This window comes from Apostichopus japonicus, chromosome 11 (assembly GCF_037975245.1).
Source record: "Apostichopus japonicus isolate 1M-3 chromosome 11, ASM3797524v1, whole genome shotgun sequence".
Classification (NCBI taxonomy): domain Eukaryota; kingdom Metazoa; phylum Echinodermata; class Holothuroidea; order Aspidochirotida; family Stichopodidae; genus Apostichopus; species Apostichopus japonicus.
This window is the reverse complement of record NC_092571.1, coordinates 3975341-3996274: the sequence shown is the minus strand read 5'-3', so window position 1 is coordinate 3996274 and position 20934 is coordinate 3975341. Positions and strand designations below refer to the sequence as shown.

At 38.6% G+C, this 20934-nt stretch overlaps 1 protein-coding gene and 1 long non-coding RNA gene across 3 annotated transcripts in view; both read left to right on the top strand.

The window, feature by feature from the left end:
- LOC139975798 (uncharacterized) overlaps positions 1 to 20934 on the top strand; it is a 37534-nt gene that overhangs the window by 2697 nt on the left and 13903 nt on the right. The gene's annotated exons all lie outside the window — the stretch shown is intronic.
- Positions 163 to 10658, top strand: LOC139976141 (uncharacterized). Its single transcript, XR_011796012.1, has 5 exons — positions 163 to 565; positions 4238 to 4490; positions 5061 to 5250; positions 5995 to 6110; positions 6668 to 10658. It is a non-coding gene; the product is annotated as an uncharacterized lncRNA (long non-coding RNA).

Below are 20934 nucleotides of genomic sequence, written 5' to 3'. Positions count from 1 at the left end.
TTACGTGATTTTCGGCAAGCAAATGTTGCGGTCTATTTCGGGAATAAAGTGATGTGAAGACGCGCCGTTGCGACTGCGTAATTGGCATTACAAAAACGGTTAAACTTATACGATGTAAGGCGGACGTTTATCCGGCCGTTCGGTCGATTAACCGTTTAACCGTTACAGCCCTAGTATATATGTTGATCCCAACTTTACACCTCGATTTTGACCAGATGCGGCTATATATAGTTCCGAAACTTAAAGGTTCCTCTAATTACACTGAAATCTTCGTGTTTGTACTTTTTCTTCCATTAATTTGGGATATTTAAGAAAATAAGAGTTTCTATTTTAACTGGCAAATTTACACGTAACGAAACAACGCCCCCATATAAGCAGTTCTTTCTGTGTTCGGTGGCAGGGCAGTCGATCGGATCGTATCGTTGCTATCCCAATAGCCTACATTCAACGTTACTTTATGTGGGCCTAGCCATGTACAGTAGTCTACAAAGTAAAGTGCCGCAGGTTACCGTAAACGTTGCCCATTTGAAGTTGGCTTTTGGAACTTTGGTGGAGTATATGCATTGTAAGTAAATTCCTTAAAAGTGTTCCGGATATATTAATAACATTTAGAGTAAATATCTTCATGCTGAACACAAATAAAGTAAGACCATGGTTAGAGTTAAGAGTAGACTAGCCTAGGCCTAACGTTAGCCCTAAATTGGACCTATCAGTATTACTGGCTATGGTAAATCACAGCTGCCTGCTACTGCCTTTGCTGATACTCGGAATATAAAATGTGATAAATAAATTAAAGTATATACTTGTAACAGACTGGTCAACCTACACATTTTGCAGCCTGGTGATCTTCCAGATTTTTAAAGTAAAGGCTTAATAATTGACGCACCTCCAAATATTACTAGGCCTACTAGTATAGTCAGTATTGCGAAGTTCGCCATACAGCGAAGTTCGGGCACCCTAAGAAATACACGATTTTCACCATGAAAACCTACAGGAAGAGCCAAATTTCACCAAAAAGTACGAAGCTACAGTTATTTTCTCTCCAAAATGACCCGTGTGCAAGAAATTACTTACATATTTGTCAATAAAATGACGAAGATCTATGAAGTCTGTTATAATTACTGAAAGAGCAACAGCGCCACCAATTTTTACCAGCGCCACACTGTGGGTTGCGTGTCCGAACTTCGCAATACTCTAGCAAGAAATACCAGTTCCACAATCACGAAGAATCTTCTTGGAATACAACATAGAAACAGTTTGCAGGAAAGAAAGTTTGGCCGTATATCGTAATATAACAAAATTCTCCCACCATATGAAGTATATTTTCAAATGATTTATACCAGAAGATTTAGTTTTGGGGTGTTTTAAGTCTTAAGTGGCCGAACTTCGAAGTCACCATCCTACTACTATTACTATATACTAGCTTACTAATACTGTAGCTAGTACTAGCAACTATACAGCAGGCAACCATAACTTTTTGCAGCCAAGCAGAGTTAAATATTTCATGAGTTTGAATCCATTTCAGGTATATGCTGATCAAATTGTGTTTGTGCATGTTTTGGGGCATTTGGAAATCTTACTCCCTAAAAATAACCAAAATTACCTCAATATAATACCACTAATCTCTGGGACCTGACCTTTCTGAGGTTAGAGGCTCAGAGCATAGCAAACAGCATCCAAAGATAATGGATGTTTACTTAGGCCTTCACTACAGTAAGCTTATCGACAGATGTGTCAATTTAGGGGTATGAAAGAACTTGCATTCGTGCGATGCAATTTTGAACCATTTCACGAAATATAAATCTTTGGGTATGTTTCAATCTCTCTGCCATAAAATAAGGCAGTCAGAAAGTCACAACTCCACAAAAACAGATACACAAGCAACGGAACACTACAGTAAAAGAAAGGGCCTGATAGATTCCATAAACGAGTTACAAAAGTAAAAAATGTGAAAATGTTTGCCATCTCAGTACAATATTCATCCCCACAATATTCTCTACAGTATATGTGTTAGTGTGCATCACTTAGCCCTGTGCGTACAGTAGTAGTGGTGTGTCATTGGTTCTGATTCAGAGAACTAAGTCACACAGGGCCTCAGTGTAGCAGTGTACAACAATTTTTTGTAACATGAGTTTTTTCCCCCTGCACCTATGGGATGAATCATGGCTGAAGGTAAACAATTGAGTATTCATTTTAGAATAACAACGCAATCATGGCTAAGTAATTTAGGCATTTTGATATTAACGTTATGATGTGGGTAGTGTTAATAGTGCTGAAGTAATAGCTTGATCAAAAGTACAGTATTCCTCAAAGTCCCACAATGCCTTCACAGGGTGACCTACTGTACAGTCACTTGAGCACTTAGGAGTTTTTGCGAAAAGAGCAAATTCCTTGTCCAAAATTGCTAGGTTTGATCCAGTTTTATGGAGTCCCATAACAAAAAAACACAGTCTGTGATATATCAATGGAAAAGTGTAAAGATTCAATGTAACATATTTGAAAGGATTAGAGTATGTTGAAAAACCACCAGCTATGCATTTTAAGGAAATAAACAGTACCTCATTGAACCTTGCATTGTGTTCACACTAATGAGTTATGAAATTGTTATCAGTGTCTTCATCATTAAAAGCTATTAATTAGGTTGATCAATGGTCTCACATATTAGTGCAATCACAGAGGTTAAATTTCAATCAGGTTATAATGCCAAGGGAATCCAGACCTACTTCATTAAAAAAAAAAAAAAATTCATGGCTCCTATAAAGATCATTCATGATAAAAACCAGCATACATACAGTATGTGCAACTAAAGTAGTTTCATATTGGGTATCATGTCCAAATAAAAGCTCTTGATTGTATTCAGTTTTCATACTTTTAAAAATGACCATCTGTGTGCAGTAATTTGGTGTTAGTAAGTAACATGAAAATGCACAAAACTAATGTTCAACAGGCACTAGATAGTTCTCATGTCCATAGCACAAACCAGGGAGTTGTACCATTACAACTCCCTGCACGAACAGGCTATTATGATCAGAGTTGTTATGGAACAAATAAAACTCCCTTGTATGATGTTAGCACTGTACTGTGTGACAAAACACTTAAATGCATACATGTGGTAACTTGTTGCTATGATCCGATACTAGCTGGTTGGGTGTTGAATAGATCACCATTATGCCAACTGCACTGCACATGGTTTCCATTATGTAATAAGTTTCATTTTATGAATTTGTCAATCTGACATGTATGCTACTGTACTGTATATGTGTAGGCTGCATGTACAACTTATTGTATCTTAATAATATACAGTAAAAACTATTGAGAACAGTGATAAACAACATTTTCAAAGTGACAGTTGGGGATCTAAAAAGACCACTGAAAGCCTTCTGTAGCGATATAACATGATACTAAACATATATCTCTGCAAGCTAGTGTACCCTGCTTTGAGATGTATGGTTTAAATAAGGTTTTCACAAGTTTGCCCTGTTGACCCAACCACTGGCCTAGACATACCAATAAATAGATCTATCCATGCTTCAAATTGAGTTTTCACAATTTGACCATTTTAACCTAAATTACCTTTGACCTTCACCAAAAACAATAGGCTTCTTGTACTTGTGATGCATCTATACATACATACTGTACCAACTATGAGATCTGTCCAATAAAGCTTACTGTCATGAGAAACTGTGTTTACAAGCTAGGATCACAAACAGAGTACTCCTACCAATGCACACGCACACATATGCCATCGTGAGTGGAAAGTTTCAACATCATTGAAACCAAACATTAAAAATGAACTCAGTCATAATGCCAAAGTCTGTGTACACGAGTAGTCCTGAGCTTAAACCCCAAATGATGCGTTGAGGGACTAAATGTACTGGTATACATAGTCTAGGGTGCATGCAATTTTTAAGTAAATGAACTGCATGCAGGATAAGGCATTGAACCATGCATGAATACTCAGTCAATCTCTTGAAGGGATTGCATGCTAAATTCCTGGGTACAACTTACATACCTAATAATAGATCAATATTCAAACTTAGTAGTGTGGCATTTTTCTCAATTGTTGCATATGCGGTTTCCATGAAAAAAGTGATAGATAAATTAACTAAACTGACTTGAATATTGGACAACATGTACACTAAGTATTGACATCAAATAGGGAACTGCACTGTCAAGACTTCCACTTGCAATTTATGAAACAATTATCTGGACTTATTTATGTTCATTCTCTTGTCAGAAAAGATGGCTTAAATTTGGCACAATTTGAGGAATGCATGAATGCAGAATGAGAACACCACAGCAGATATGCTCCACTTTATTGCAAGAAGTACAGGGCTGCAATTTCAAGGTCGACACAGGATATCAAAATACTGTAACTTTGAGCTGCTGGTTCATGCTGATCATGGGATGCAGCGAGAAATGGCTTATATGGAAATAAGGAGCTCCCACAAGCATATATTGCAAACATCCCCAGTTGTCTTTAATATTCAGTAAGTATTGACTGTGAGATATATTTTAAATCCCTATGACCTGAAGTTAGTTTTCTAAAGTCTCCCCTTTAATATCCTCTAAGTCTGATCAACACACAATATACATAATATAAATTTACTGTACTAAGTTTCAACACGAACAAAGATGATGAAAATTTGCTGTTTATTTTCAAAAACTGTAAACGATCTAAGGCAACGGCTAACAAAGTAATGTAAGAAAGACTTTCCACTTCCCACCAAGTCCACTGCCAAACCTTTTGTTTTACTTTGCTACTTCCACCATCATAGAATGTTATCAGAATTGAAATGACTTTATGTGTAGTCTTTGAAAACCAAATGTACTGTAAATCTGCCATCTGGCAGGCTGGAATGAATTGTAGGTAGGATTGTGAAGCAAAGACTTGAGGTGTTAACACACCATCACATTTTAACCTTGATTATGATGTGTTTATTTGTACCTTTTGCAACAATGTCAATATCAAAATGTGAGGCTTTAAAAAAATATTTACATGGAATGTACTTCAGTGAAACTTTGACATATGATTGAAATGTTGTTTTGGTTTGTTGTAGGTTAACAAGAGCCGGTGGAATTTCTCCACAAGAGAAGGAAGTACTGTCATCAATAAAATCTGCAGACAGAAGAATATTTTTACTGAAGATCAAAATTTTCAATGAAAGGAAAGGCTTTCGATTAAAATTGGACAAACAACTTCTGTAGATACAATGAGGACTAGATTTATATGTCATTGCTTGGAGCCAGGTATGGTGCATTCTATGAGTTTGAATTTTTCTTTTTAGTTTCTGGACAGGTATATGACATGCAGCATACAAATTAAAATTTGTTAATGAATTTTCTTCCTTCACAGCATCATAAAATTCATTATTAATAATCCATTTATACAAATTCTTATGTTGCTGTATTTGAGAATAATTTTCGTTAGTAAAACAAAGATTTTAATCGTATTCATTGCATTAACTATTATTCATGTAACTCCCTTACTTCACTGTATCAAATAAAACATTGTTTCACCAATCCATTATTCCAGTTTACTGCTGGGAGGGGAGACACCAAGGTCTTTTAATACTTCAGTTACCCAATTAATGCTAACTAGATGCTCAATAATGCTTCCCACTATGGGAATGTTGGGTCTAGCAAACCTTAAGTCTAGTGGACCCTCAATGTAATGAGCATCCTCTGCCCCCCCCCCCCCCCCAATGTTGGTACTGCATGTGGTATACTTTTGTTAGTGAAACTAAGAGTTTGATCCTAGTCATTACATTGAGGGATGCTCTTTATTAAACTCCCTTACTTAACTGCAGCGTATTGGTAATCAACTATTCTAGTTGTAATGTTGCTAGTACTGTAGTTGAGAATCCTTTTGTTAGTGAAACAAAGAGTTTAATGCTATCCATTACATTTAGGAGTTAACTCTCTAAGTCTCTACCTTCTCAACATCATATAATAAATTATTAACAATCCATTATCTCTATATATTTATGGCAGAGCTGTAGTCGAGTCCAATTAGCCAGAGCCCGATCCAAGTCCGAGTCCATCTGGTCTGAGCCAAATACAAGACCCCTCAAGTCCAAGCCGACTCCAGATACCAAAGATCACCTTTGGTAAAAATTCTTGAACTGTTATGATAATTATGCACCCAGGAGGAAATTTACCTCATGCTATAATTTTTTCGAACCAGATAAGTGGCAGCAAGCTCTTCCTGGTTCATAAATGTTATAAAACTACTGGGAGGGGAGTCACCAAGGTCCTTCAATACTTTCAGTTACCCAATAAATGCTAACTAGATGCTCAATAATGCTTCCCACAATGGGGGTGTTGGGTCTAGCAAACCTTAAGTCTAGTGGACCCTCAATATAATGGGCATCCCTCTTTTTGGTACTGCATGTGGTATCCTTTTGTTAGTGAAACTAAGAGTTTTATCCTAGTCATTACATTGAGGGATGCTCTTTATTAAACTCCCTTTCTTCACTGCATCGTATTGGTGATCCATTATTTCAGCTGTAATGTTGCTAGTACTGTATTTGAGAATCCTTTTGTTAGTGAAACGAAGAGTTTAATGCTATCCATTACATTTAGGAGTTAACTTTCTAAGTCTCTACCTTCTCAACATCATATAATAAATTATTAACAATCCATTATCTTTTTATATTTATGGCAGAGCTGTAGTCGAGTCCAATTAGTCTGAGCCAAGTCCGAGCCCACTTGGTATGAGCCAAATCCAAGACCAGTCAAGTCCGAGCCGACTCCAGATATTCAAATATGATCACCTTTGGTAAAAATTCTTGAACTGTTATGATAATTATGCACCCAGGAGGAAATTTACCTCATGCAATAATTTTTTCGAACCAGATAAGTGGCAGCAAGCTTTTCCTGGTTCATAAATGTTCAGCCCGGGCGCTCAACTTTCAAACCATGCAGGGAGAGTTAAAATCATATTCAAACCACGACCACCGCCAGGTTAGAACGTGCTTGTGAGAACCCTGCTCTACTAAAAGTGATATTCTAGTTACATTTAGGATTGCTCAGTAAGATTTTCAAATCATTGTCATGGTTGCTACTTTTTCTGATGTCATCATCATTTGTGAATTATTGTTATTGTTGCCATGTTACATTTGCCAGTATCAATTTTGCTTATTGTTCTCTCAAAATTGCAGAGTAGAAGGAAGAAATGTTAGCTAATAGTGATTATACCATATGTTCTTCGTCTCTAAATTGTTTACGCCGAGGTCAGTATGAACAAAAGTGTTTGTAATAGTTTTCCTTTCTGTTAAAGTATTTTCTGAATCATTTGATTAATTTTATATTTATACTGGAATTTTCAGTAGGTGTTGGCTTCATTGAGGGTCAAAGGCTACTCAAGGTCAGTAGAGTAACATAGAGCATCTACAGGGGCGTATCCAGGGGGGGCGCAACAGGCGCGCGCCCCCCCTATTGGCCGTCACCAAAAAAAAAAAAAGTTTAGCAAAAAAAAAAAAAAAAAAAAATTGATGACGACCTTTATGTGAGATGTCGGTGATCGCTCAACCCCCCCCCCCTTCCCGTATGCTTTATTTTTTGTTTGCCAAAAAAAGGTTCTGGCGAAGTTCGGCGGCATAATAGTTTTAGAAACATAGATGGTAATTGTGTTTGTATTATCACTATAAACACTAAATGACATGCCAGCCATACTAAATTGTGCATTTTGTCTCTATATTTACTGGAAATGTTGCTTATTATTAAGGTCGAAAAATGGATCACATATGGCCATGGGCGGCGATCCTGGGTGGAGGGGGGATATATCCCCCCATGAAAATGGGTGGAGGGGATGTAATGCACCATATCCCCCCCCCCACCAAATGCCAGGGATAAGAATATTTTCATGCCTACATTTATGCATCTTCGTTAATGTACGGCTCTTTTTTAGCTTCATTTCTCGCCTACCATAAACGCAGTGCGATCTTTTCAAATAAAGCGTCTTTATAAAGCAAAAATAGTTGACTGTAGGCTTCATTGGCCCTATAACAACAAAATGTATTATTGCGCCCACGGTATTGATATAGTACATATATGCACCCTCATAGTATTCATATAGGCCCTATAGTAGGCCTACACACGTACATGTTCCCTCGAACAGCTGAGAATCTCATGTAACCAGGGTAATGCTTAATACACGTTTCACCTGGATGCCCTAGCAATCGGTACCTAGGAATGTAACTATGTGTAATTGTGTATTGCATGTGTACAGGCCTATAATAGCCTGCATGAGGCCATTTTCTTCATCGAATAATATAACAGAGCTCTCGAACATTCTAACGTTGCGCCTGAAACAAGATTGACGGGCAATTTTCCCAAAATAACACCCGAAATTTAAAAAAAAAAAGTATTTTGGATCCTGATTATGAGATATTTCGGACATGACATCCCTATTTTAAAGTTGGGTATATGCCGCTTGGAAACCTCGGGAAGTGCCGTTTCCGGCCATCTAGAGGGTTTGTTAATCCCAAAATTTTCTTGTACGCTTCGCGCCAACTCATGGTGGCGCTACGCTTAGATAGTCAACAAGGTCATATCCCCCCCCACTCGGAAGTACGGATCGCCGCCCATGCATATGACACCATTTTGCATTTCAGCCCTTCTTTGAAAGCAAAAATTGTACACCCCTCCCCTTAGACCCATCCCCCAGGACGGCAATCATTCATGCCTGGCGCCCCCCCATTGGAAAATCCTGGATACGCCCCTGATCTAACTCAACAAGGAAAAGTTGGTAGACATATGTAGTGCATATAGGTTTCTGACATTGAGTACTATTCTATAAATTTTTACAGTATAGCAGAAGCCCATGTGGGATAACTAGATATCTGAAACTGAAAGCCATGTTAACATGATAGTTCAATATTGGAATGATGAATGGAAGTTTGTATGCAGGTGTATCATGTGCTGAGTGCTCTTAGCCAAGTCAAAGGTTATTTGAGGCCAATATAGGTAAAATCTGAAAACCTTCATGATCCCATACTATCTAGTATCTGACTAGTAGCTGCTTTAATAGCTGAATCTTAGGGCAATTAATATATTTATCAGAACAAGTAATGTACCTCAAAAGACTTCTTAAGCTCTTTTGAGCCCCATTCAATATTTCAGTGTATTAACTTCATCATTCTTTTAACAAATTTACTCAAAATTGCTAGTTTCATGTTCTGGCAATGAACCTTTGTCATATCATGTTGCATGAGTGCTGTAACTGGTTTACAAGCTTGCAAAAGCCTTAAAAGGAGGATAGGATGTTGGGATAAATAGTTCAAAATAATATTAACAAAATTGTACCATATTTTGCTTTTCTTTTTTCCCATATGTTGCCACTGCTTGAATAAGACTAGTTGATAGGACTTTTTGTGAGCTCCACCTTTGACAACAAGGTACAGTAGACTTCAACTGCATCTTGTTGGCAACATCCTAGGAAAGTTTCAATAAACACAGATGTTTCTATAAATGAGGAATCTGATGAACATTCCAATACTGCGAGTCTTTATTGGACATTTCAGCAGGAGGCAATAACCAATTCTGCTATCGTTACATACTGTAGGTCCTTCATAAAATGCCACTTAAAGAACTGTATTACTTCCTTGGGAAGGTGAATTTATTGTCAAATACAACATCTGTCAAATATTTAGTTTCCCAACCTGTCCAACTCCCCCCCCCCCCACCCTCCATTTATCCCGAGTAGTTTACAGAAACTGAGACAGAACATTTTTTGTGGGAAACAAGGTTAAATAATGTTGTTTGAGGTATTGAGCATTTATCTATATGTCCCTTTCGAATCTAGATAGGAGGAAGTAGCAAACAATGCAAGGAAAACATGAAGTTCAAGTGGATGCTTTAATTGCTTTTACCCAAAACATTGCTATATTCATTGATAAATATAATCCACTTCAAGTTCAGTACCGTTATACAACATGCAAAAGAGTTATGATATTGATGTACTTTCTGAATTTAGACCATTGCAGGTGAACAAGTTTAACATTGGTTTTTAATTTGACTGTATGTAGAAAACAGCGGTTACATAATGAACCTCAGATACAATGTCGTGTAAATACATATTACTGCTAGGAGCTGTTTAACAAACAGTGAAAGAAAAATTTATTACTTGACTATCAAGAGATTCGCAGAACTCCACTCCTTCAACAATATTTACAGTGGTGCAGACTTCAAAGCAGTGCAAGGGCAACAACTGCCTATCTCTTTAAGAAATTTCCAAGTGCTTTCATTTCTAGCATTTGCATATGTTCAAAAGAAAAATGACAAATTAAAAGATGTGGTCTTTTCAACATGTTACCACATCTCCCCCCCCCCCCTCTCTCCCCCATCAAAAAAGTATTGCATGTACAGCAGTAACCCTTTTTGTACATGTGCAATATATGGGGCAGAGCCTTATTCATGACTTGACCAAGCCCTTTATCCATTTGAATAGCACAAGTTATGTCAGTGGTATTCACATCAATGCCTCATAGAAAATGTGCCTCATGGTAAATTTTCTAGCTGATAGCATGAAAGTGAATGAGCTGAAGTTGTAGAAGTTGCTTTGTTTATATATTTCTGAAAGTAACATGAAATTTCATATTGATTTTTAATGAAAATATTTGCATTTATCAGTAATAAACAGAAAGAAGACATAATGATTTCTGCTATAGTGTCTTATCTCTGCCTCTTATGTTAAAATTGTGTTCATTGGTTGGTCCTTGTACTTCGAACATATTGCTCCCTAACTCAGCAAACCCATATTCGATCTGAAGATGCTAATTCAGACAGCTTACTGTTCTCCACCTATTATATTGATGAATTTGCATCTGGATGAATTTGCACTGGATGAATTTGAATCATGCCAACTATGTAAGGAGCCATTTCTTTAAACCTTGCAAGACTGGTCTATAGAGTTTCAGCTAATTTAATACAAGCCGATCGATGAAGAATTCAAATACTGTGTAATCCTATCCTACTTCAAAGGTTGTACGTGGTCGAAAGGTTTCCTAGTAAAATTACTGGTCCTTTCAGATCTGCAACTTCATCTTGAGAACTTCTTTTTGGTCACATAGTAGCCTGAAACAATTGAAAGTTGGAGACAGTACTTTGAAGATATGTGCTTCGGCACCATTTACCCAGTGGCGTAGCCACGGGGGGGAGGGGGAGTGGGGGCGACAGCCCCATGAAAGCTTGTCGCCCGCCCACTGGGATTTTGGGTGTCGAAAAAATTACATGTGCGAAAAATATATCATTCATTGGTCTGCATGGTATCGAATCTCCATGATGACCACTTATGAACGACCCTTCGACCGCGGACCGGCAGTAGGCTATAGTTGCTGAAAAACCTGACGTGACATAGCGCATAGGCCGAGATATGTCATGATATTTCAAAGCAACTTACCAGATTGTTTTTTTTTCTTCTTTTTCTCTAAACTATTTGATGACCATATCAAAGACATGGGGATCTCAAAATAAAGGATGTTGTGAAACTTTAGAGCAGCTTACAAGGCCTGGGAAGTGTTATTTCCAACGATCTAGGAGGTCTTTATAGCTGAAAATTTCCCGTACGCTGAGCGCCAACCCATGGTGGCACTCCACTCAGGTAGTAACAAGACGCCCTCCCAGGAATTGGTGAAGCCCCCCCCCCCAAGCGCCCACCCCTCCACTGGAACAATCCTGGCTACGTCACTACATGTACCACAGGTTTATCTGATACCAAAGTGAAAGCGGCTTTCCACAAGAATAAAGAAAGCATATCTACATTTTTGTGTAACACCTACACAACTCAATCCCCACGCAAGCAAGACTACCTACGTATAGTTTTCATTAAGGATTCCAATAATTCCTGCAATTTCCTACCAATGACATATGGAAAGTCACTCCTGTTATCGTGGCGGAGCTAGGGGTATTGGTAAGAGGGGTGAGAATGGTCTGTATGGGCGCTTTCGACTTTATCTAAGCGGAGCGCCACCACAGGTTGGCGCAGAGCGTACAGAAATCTTTTGAGTAAAGATACTCCCTATATGGCCGGAAATGACCCTTTCTGGGCCTTGCTAATTTGCAGATAAACGAAGAATAAATAGGTGTCATCGCCAACAAAATGTGACAAATGTCAATAGGTAGATGAGAGCGCCATAAAAAAGTCAATAATCACGAATAAGTAAAAAAAAAGTGATAAATAGCTGAAAAGGGCGCCAGCAGTCCATATGAGGGGGGGGGGGGGCGGGTGCATCCGCCCCCTGACTGTATTGACGCTCCGCCACTGTTGGGAGCTCAGTGTAGGAAGAGAAGGGGGGGAGAGGGACGGTATTTTTTAACGGTTTGGGTGAGCGTCTGCAATGATTCGTAATGACATGTTATCGCAAGCGTTCAACATGCTCAAATAAAAAGAATGAATGAGGAGGAATTCATATCACTTTTCAATCATTTTTTGAAACAAATTGAGCGAATTGATCGCTAGTAATCTTGAAATTGGTTTTATCACGGTCATTGTCATGTTTCTCATATGAACCTTTCTCATATAAAAGAATTCTGTACGTAATGTTATCAGAAATACTTTTAAAATGACACCAAAGAGATTAAAAATTCTTTTCGAATTTGTTAATAATATTGTCTTTTAAGAGACACCGTAGACACGTTGCTCGGTTGGGTTTACTGCAATAGTGGCAAATGGAGACCAATATCTGCACTTAGTGGACCTAATGTTATAGTCGTGCATTGACCTTGAACAGAGGGGCCTACCGTGAAAACGTACGGAAAATTCATCCTTTTATATCTCATCAAGACAATTCCACTGGATACAATAATACGGCTCAAAAGTCCTTAGATGTGGTCATCATAACAATCACAATAAAAGATATGTATGAAAAGCAGATTAAAGATATGATGGAAACTCAAATGTGGACCAAAAAACGATGTCCCTACGGATGCCGTTTAGTGACATTTACATAATTTGTGTGTAGTAGGTTCCGTAGCTCTTTTGTGGAAAACATTTGTAATATGCTTAAAGTTGGTAGTTCATCCATGCTTTAGATTAATGAGAGACATAGATCATCACGTTTTATGAGGATGGAGGCTATTTTTAAAAATCTGTATAATAGGTACTGTAACTCTTTTCTTGGAGAAAGCTTGGAATATGCGGATAAGGAAGAAAGTTTCGAGTTCCTCCCACGCATTAGATAAATGAGGGACCTAGTTCATCACGCTTTGCGAGGATATCTCATATATTAGGTGTAAGAGAAGCGGTGATTGTAAGGAATGGAAGGGGAGAATGAGGGGGGGGGGGTAAATGATGTTACCAGGGGGACCTAATCAAGGGCGGCGGAAGCACTTTTAATCTGGGGGGGCACCGACATCAAAGGGCACTTTGCAGAAATTCGATTGGAATGATGCAGCCTTATATTTAGTACCCTTTATAACTCTTATTGTATTATCTTATTTGCGTATACACATCACTCCATCAACGCCCTCCCCCTCCCCCCCTCAAGAAAAATATGCATACAAGCACTGCAATATCCAATGTGCAAATTGGGAAACAAGGAACAAGTTTTCTTTTGAGACAAAATGAGGTGAAATCATGCTAGTTGCTAATGTAGGAATCTTCCGAATTAGAGTTTATTTCTTGTTAATATCTTAACAATTTTTTTCCATTCGAAATAGCTTTGAGTGTGACCCACAGAGATTCATTATAATTCAGGGGCGTAGCTAGGATTTGCAAAGTTGTATGCACGACTATCTGAGCGGAGCGCCACCATCGGTTGGCGCGGAGCGTACAAGAAAATTGTTGGTTTTACAAACCCCTCAGATGGCCGGAAACGGCCCTTCCCGAGTGTTCATTCTGGTTCCCTAGCCTCTTGCTAACTTGAGACACCGCAATTTTTATGTAGAAAAAGGGCACATTTTTAACCTGAGGAAAAGTGGGGGGGCACGTGCCCCCTGTGCCCCCCCGGTTCCGCCGCCCTTGGACCTAATAATTTGTCCTAAATGAGATTTAAAAAATTCATTAATGTAAGTAAATTATATTACTGCCTGCTCTCGCTGATTTCTTTTAACCCTATAGAGCGGAGTGTGTGAGGTGAAGAAGGGTAGGGCAGGATGGGGGAGGGATGATAAATGACGATGTAACCAGGGGGCTGATAATTCGTTCAATAAGAGATTTGAAAATATATATATGTGTAAGTTCATATCATTACTGCCTGCTCTCACTGATTTCTTTCAACCCTAAGTTACGCTTAATCGGAAGACTATACGCCGATAATACAATTCTTTAACAAGGAGATGCTTCTAATTTATTAAACTGTGTAACTTTCACTAATCTATTTGGAAAAAATATGCTTTTAAGTTGAAAGACTCAGTAAGGATCAATTAAGTAGAACAAGGATCGTTGCGTGCTGCGTGTAACGATGAAGTTTCCTACATTGGGATGGAAGAGTATCAGGGAGTGTAAGATTGAGTGGGAAGTTAAATGACGGTGTAACTGAGAAATAAAAAAATCTTAGTGATAAAATCATTATTGCTTGCTCTTTGCTGATTTAACATTAGAATAAGTGTCTCTAATCATTAGATATTCCTTTAACATACGAGGTTCGATTGGGGAAGGGGGGGGGGGGGGGCGGAGGGGGATACTAGACGGATTGACGGGGAAGAAGATTGGGAGCCAGTGACGGAGCTAGGGATATTGGTCAGAGGGGTGAGAAAGGTCTGTACGGGCGCTTTCGACTTTATCTAAGCGGAGCGCCACCACAGGTTGGCGCAGAGCGTACAGAAATCTTTTGAGTAAAGATACTCCCTACATCGCCGGAAATGACCCTTTAGGTATAGGTGTCATCGCCAACAAAATGTGACAAATGTCAATAGGTAGATGAGAGCGCAATAAAAAAGTAAATAATCGCGAATAAGTAAAAAGTGGTGAATAGCTGAATAGGGCGCCAGCTTCCCATTTGAGTCCGCCCCCCCCCCCCCCGTCTGACTGTATGGACGCTCCGCCACTGCCTGTTATGACATTAGAAACAAATACTGATATGAGATGAGTGTGGTATATACCTACTGACGACTGATAACAGTATTATAGTGCATGTTCTAGCCTTTTGACATCGTATGAATCTAGCAGACAACGTACAGGTACCGTCTGGTACCATTATCCGTTTTGAGTGCTATTTAGGGGTTCTAGGACAAAATCCCCCGGACAAAATCCCCCCAGACAATATCCCCCTGACCCATACAAAGCCTGCCTGCAACAACCAGGGATGGCCCAGGTGTGACAGTCAAGGCACGGGACATTGCACTGGTTAGGGTACCGTTCAGGGGATTGGTCAGGGGACTGGTCAGGGTACTAGTGAGGGTACTGGCGAGTGTAACTGTGAGGGCTCCTGTTAGGGTACCTGTGAGGGTAACGGTCAAGGTACTGGTCATGTGACTGGTCAGGGGTACCGGTCATCATACTGGTCACTCTACCAGTCAGGGTTCCACTCAGTGTACTGGTTAGGGTACTGGTCAGGATACCAGTCCGGATTCTGGTCAGGAGATCATTGCGGGTAATTGCGAGGCTACCTGTTAGTGTGGCCATGGGATATAGCTCCATGGTGTGACATTTAAGGGACCGGTCAAGGTACTGGTCAAATTACTGTTTATTGTACCAGTACTAGTAAGGGTACGTGTCAGAGTATGTGTCAGGGTGCCTTTCAGGATGCCAGTTGGGATACCGGTCGATGTACCGGCCGGGGTACAGTCCAGGGTACTGATCAGGGAGGGATACCGGTGGGGGTAACTGTCAGGCTCACTATTAAGGTACCGGTCGGGGTATGGTCGGAGTACTGGTCCGGGAACCACTGAGAGTACCAATGGAAATACTGGTGAGGGTACCGGATGACGGTACTGGATGACGATACCGGGGACCGGGATGACGCATTTTTGTAAAGAATTGATGGGAATTTTTTATAGCTTGGGGAGATTTTGGCTTGGGTAGATTTTGTCCTAGGGGGATTTTGTCCTAGGGGGATTTTGTCCAGGGGGACTTTGTCCGGGGGGATTTTGTCCTGTCACCCTATTTAGGTATTAGTATTGGACCAAAAACAGTATTAATGTCGGTACGAAACAAACGTTAAAGAAAGCTCAAATGTTGTTTGTCCATCACTAACATCCCTGGTGGAACCATGGAAATATTTGAAAATTGTCAGCACTGTGGCAAGTCCCCAGACATTTTGATATGTTACCTGTACCATTACAGTTAAGAAATTGGGTAAAGCCTGTTCAGGGAATGATGATAAGCAGCCCCTCCACTTTTATGTTTTTGACAAAATACTATACACTCAAAGCCAGATTTTTAAAGCAAAAAAATTATGGCAAGAACTAATGGTATACTGGCAGTTTTGAACTAAAATCGACAGTGAATATTACATGAATTGCATCAGAACATAATTTAAGTAATGTATAAATGCATGCGCAGTTGCAACTGTTCACTGTATGTTTATTTTTTTTTCACTCCTCAGAGGAATACTGCTACAAACAGTCAAACAACAAACAATTTTCAATTGATCAGGAATACAACAGAAAGTGTCCCTTTCTGTACACTACAGTACAGTATACTGTGTTGCTGACTCAAAACATAAACAGAGATAGAGGCAGTGAATGCTATTGCTTAAAATTCATCAAAAGTTGTTGACGATTTGTTTTTTTAAACTTCTACCCAGAAATCTGGCTTATTACCAAACACATACAGTAGTGGAGATTAGCATGATATTAAAAGACCAGACACAATAAAAATTGTACAATCATGTTCAAGCAGTTCATTGTATTTTCAATCCCAGTTTATATTTTCCACAAGATTTATTTCACATAAACCAGGATACTTGCACTATTTCATGACCTCAATTTACTGACCTCTCTCATACATGAGAAACATTTTGGGAACTAACTTATACCTCAAGTATTTATCTTGACTTACCAGTATAGGCTGTATCTAATACCGTAACCAATGCAAATTACCACAATATCATGGAGTTTCCATGCTTGGAGGGACAAAATTATACACAATACCCCTGGATCGCACAATTTCATACCTATAGTTACAAATGTTGTGGTTTTACAGTATGTTTCATTGGGCTGCACTAGGTTTCCATGACATTGGTGCTAGTTGCATGTGCCTTTGCTGTATTCACTCCCCTCAATTTTGAGGGGAAATAATTTAATTTTGTTTAAAGAATAAACTGGTTCTTGGTGTAATAAAAGACCACAAGCTTTCAGTAATTAAGTCAGGCCTAATATTGTAAACTTTTCCCATAGCATAACCCCTGAACCCCACTTGTAGAATTGTGAAACTGTGGTTCAGAAACAATGCAGTGTACCCCTGGAGATTTTGAGGGATAAAAGTTTGAAAGATTTTTATAATAGTAATCTGCTTAACAAATACCCTTAGTCCTGCACAAGTATCTGTGTGGTGGTTGTTGAAAATTACTGTACTATGGCTTGCTGATCTTGCTTGGAATACAAAATTAAAACATCTTAAAACATAAGAAATGCATTTAAGAACAGTTGAAGCAAGGTAAGGCAGCAAAATATCCAGTAACCTCAACACTTAAGCATCAGGACCACTTCAGTTGTATAACAAGTTCCATGTTCTTGACAAGCAGCTGCAAATGTTCCCTAATACTTACAAAAACATGTACTGTAGTGCCACAATGTCACCAAACTAAAATATTTCAAGAAGTACATTGCAAAAGAATGAGACCATTTATACAGTTAAATATGTAGACGACTTCCCATGAAGACTGGTCTGCATTCTCTTGGTTCTGTCTGCTTGAAGCTTATAATATTAATTTCCTCTACCTTTTATATGGTGTAACAGTGTAACATATCCTGGAACTAGTTAGTTTTCTGTTACTGTGCCAATTCAACAACTATTCCCAGCAACTTCCTAACTCCATTGAAAGATGTGCTGTATCCCAGAGGATATACATGAGATGTGTGAATCTACTTCGCGATTTACAGGACATACTTTTGCTTTGCTTGGCATCGGCTTCTATGCAAGCTTTTAATTGATAAGCCCAACAAGGAGCTACTGTATACCACTATGTACAGCATGATGAAAAGCTTGGTTGATGATTGTATTCACCCCACTGTAAACTGTGTGATAATCTTGCCTGGCATTTCTAATTAGAGCATATCCTTTGCTGTATTAGCCTGTAGATCTATCCATCTGTTGGTACAAAAAGAAAAACTTTCTCTTAAAGATATGCTGATTTGGTCCCAATTATAGCACGCGCAATATAGCTTGGAATGTTTTGCGATTACAGATTAGACTTCGCACTCTACAAATGAAGAAAACAATGAACTGCTTTGCAAAACTAAATCTCCTGTAATTCAGCCAATATTTTAATCATCTCACAACCTTTCATATATACTATTTTCACTGTAAATTTCAATTCGTTTATAAATCCATCCCATTTTGGGCCCATTAATTCTTGATTCATCTTGCCTTGTATACAACATTACACATTTTATTTATGCAGCCATGCATTCAGTTGGAGCTGAAACAGCTCCCTACCATAGCAAGTGCTTTTAAAAGTTGCAAGTCATTCAAGCTTTACCAATTGTAAAGATTTCAAAATTTAAATATACATGTACATTTTATGTGGACCTAGCCTGACAATTTGGTGTTGTCTTGCATTGACCTTTAAGATTAAAAACCAGAGAGTGGATATAGCTCTAGTGTAGTTACATACTATGGACATAGAGGAAAAGATACCACCACATTAACCAGATCATACAAAAGTTTTCATCCCTTCTGATTGTTTCTTTCTTCATTCCATAACTTTGGAATAAATTACCTCAGATGTTACTCGTATTTGAGATAATAGAGTCCTATGGTATCAAGTTTATGCGATGTCAAACCTACAGAATATTAACTTACTTTTTGGTTACCTGTAATTCAGAAAATATCTTCCATTTGGCTGTCAATGATGCAGTAGGTCACCACATCAGTCTGTCCCAGACGGCATCTGTGCTCTAGCTATGATTGCTACCGTTCCAACATTGACTTTTTCACTGCATGGCAGCTACATCGTACAGTGTTATTCCCTTGGATAGTGGGCTGTTGTCATTCATCTTGAGATTGAGAATGTTGATCATCAAATTTGTCTGAGAAAACATTAACAGTGCCAATCAAATAAATATCAAATGGTCAGAGTGTAGATGTGTATTATTTCAATTTTTATTGTACACTTCTCTCCAATATATTTTGGGCCAATACAGAGCTCAGATCTTTAACACTGAATATTGCACATTTAGTCAACTTGGCATTACTGTACTTGTGGATCTAAATAGACTTAACAAAATGACTTACAGTATATGCAAGGGAGGGGATAGAAGGCTTTATTAAATTTTTGTGTTATATAGATTTTTGGAGGATGTTAACTTTTAATTAGGTGCACTCAGCTTTTGTAATAGTTACATTATGGAAATGCACTGACTCAATAACCTTTTGGATGCATGGCATTGTTATTTTGTACAAATTTTGGCTAGTTATAAATAAGACACTTGAAACACAATGCATCACTTGAGAGACTTAGATTAAAGGTATTCTGCATTGGCCCAAATTTGATGCTGGATTTTCTAGTATTATATCCTTTAACTGTTTTTATTGATACCCTCACTGGGATATTCAGACATCTTACAGTACAGTGGTGTTTAGAATGTCTGAGAATATTTTGGAGAGTAAAGACTTCCAAGAACTTTTTGAAAAGTTCTAGCAATTATAGCATCTCTTATTCAATACAGGCTACTTGTAAGTTACATTTGCATGGTGACTTCAGTCTCTAATAATCTAGGCATAGCTACTGTACAGTATAGTAAAGGCTTCATAATTGACGCACCCCCGTAATTGACGCACCTTAAATTATTACTAGCAACGATGGCCACCTAAACTTTTTTGCAGTCAAACAGAATTACATATTTCATGAGTTTGAATCCATTTGAGGTATTTGCTGACCAAATTGTGGTATTTTTTAAGCTTTTAACACCCCCCCCCCCCAGTTTTGCACGTTTTTTGGCCATTTGGAAATCTTACACCATTAAAATACCCAACATTACCTCAATATGATAACACTACTCTCTGGGACATGACCTGTCAGAGCTTAGAGGCTCAGAGCATAGCAAACAGCATCTAAAGTCAATGGATGTATACTAAGGCCTACACTACAGTTAGCTTATCGACAAATGTGTCAATTTAGGGGTATGAAAGAAGGCCGTGGCTATTCTGACGACTAGTCATAACAATTAGTTATAAACTATTCTTACGACATCAGTGAATTCATGCGAATTCAAAGTAAATAAAGCAACTGCGCATGTAGTATGGGTAACCCTAACTCTAACCCCTAAATCCAATCCTAACCCTAACCTTAACCCTAACCGGAAATTATTGTTACTCCTGTCGTAAAAATAGTACTCCTAGTCGTAAAATAGCCATGTTATAGCAACTGCGCATGCGCAAAAGGGAATTATTGTTACGACTAGTCATAAGAATAGCCACTTTGATGAAAGAACTTGACACGGCAGACATTTTGTGGTCAAATTCTGCTCAATTGTACGGTGCATAAGCACAGAACCTTAAATATTTTGAGATCAGAACATTTCTGAGGAACTACACATTTGAAAAACACATACAGTTGAGTAATTTGGATTTTTCCTTGATAGATATCATTGATCAAATCCTTAAGTGCGTCAATTATAAGCCCACCATGCTACAGTATCTGGTCATGATTAGGGCAATGTATGATACATACATGCACATTAGGCTAAGAAGTTAAGCTGACCTACTTGAAATCTAATTTCTCTGGCAGTTGGTATTAATTTGTAGCTCACACTACAGACCAGTTTACCCTTGACCCAATGCTAAGGTAGTGTTAGGACTTGGACTATGGCCCTTGGCTACAGCCG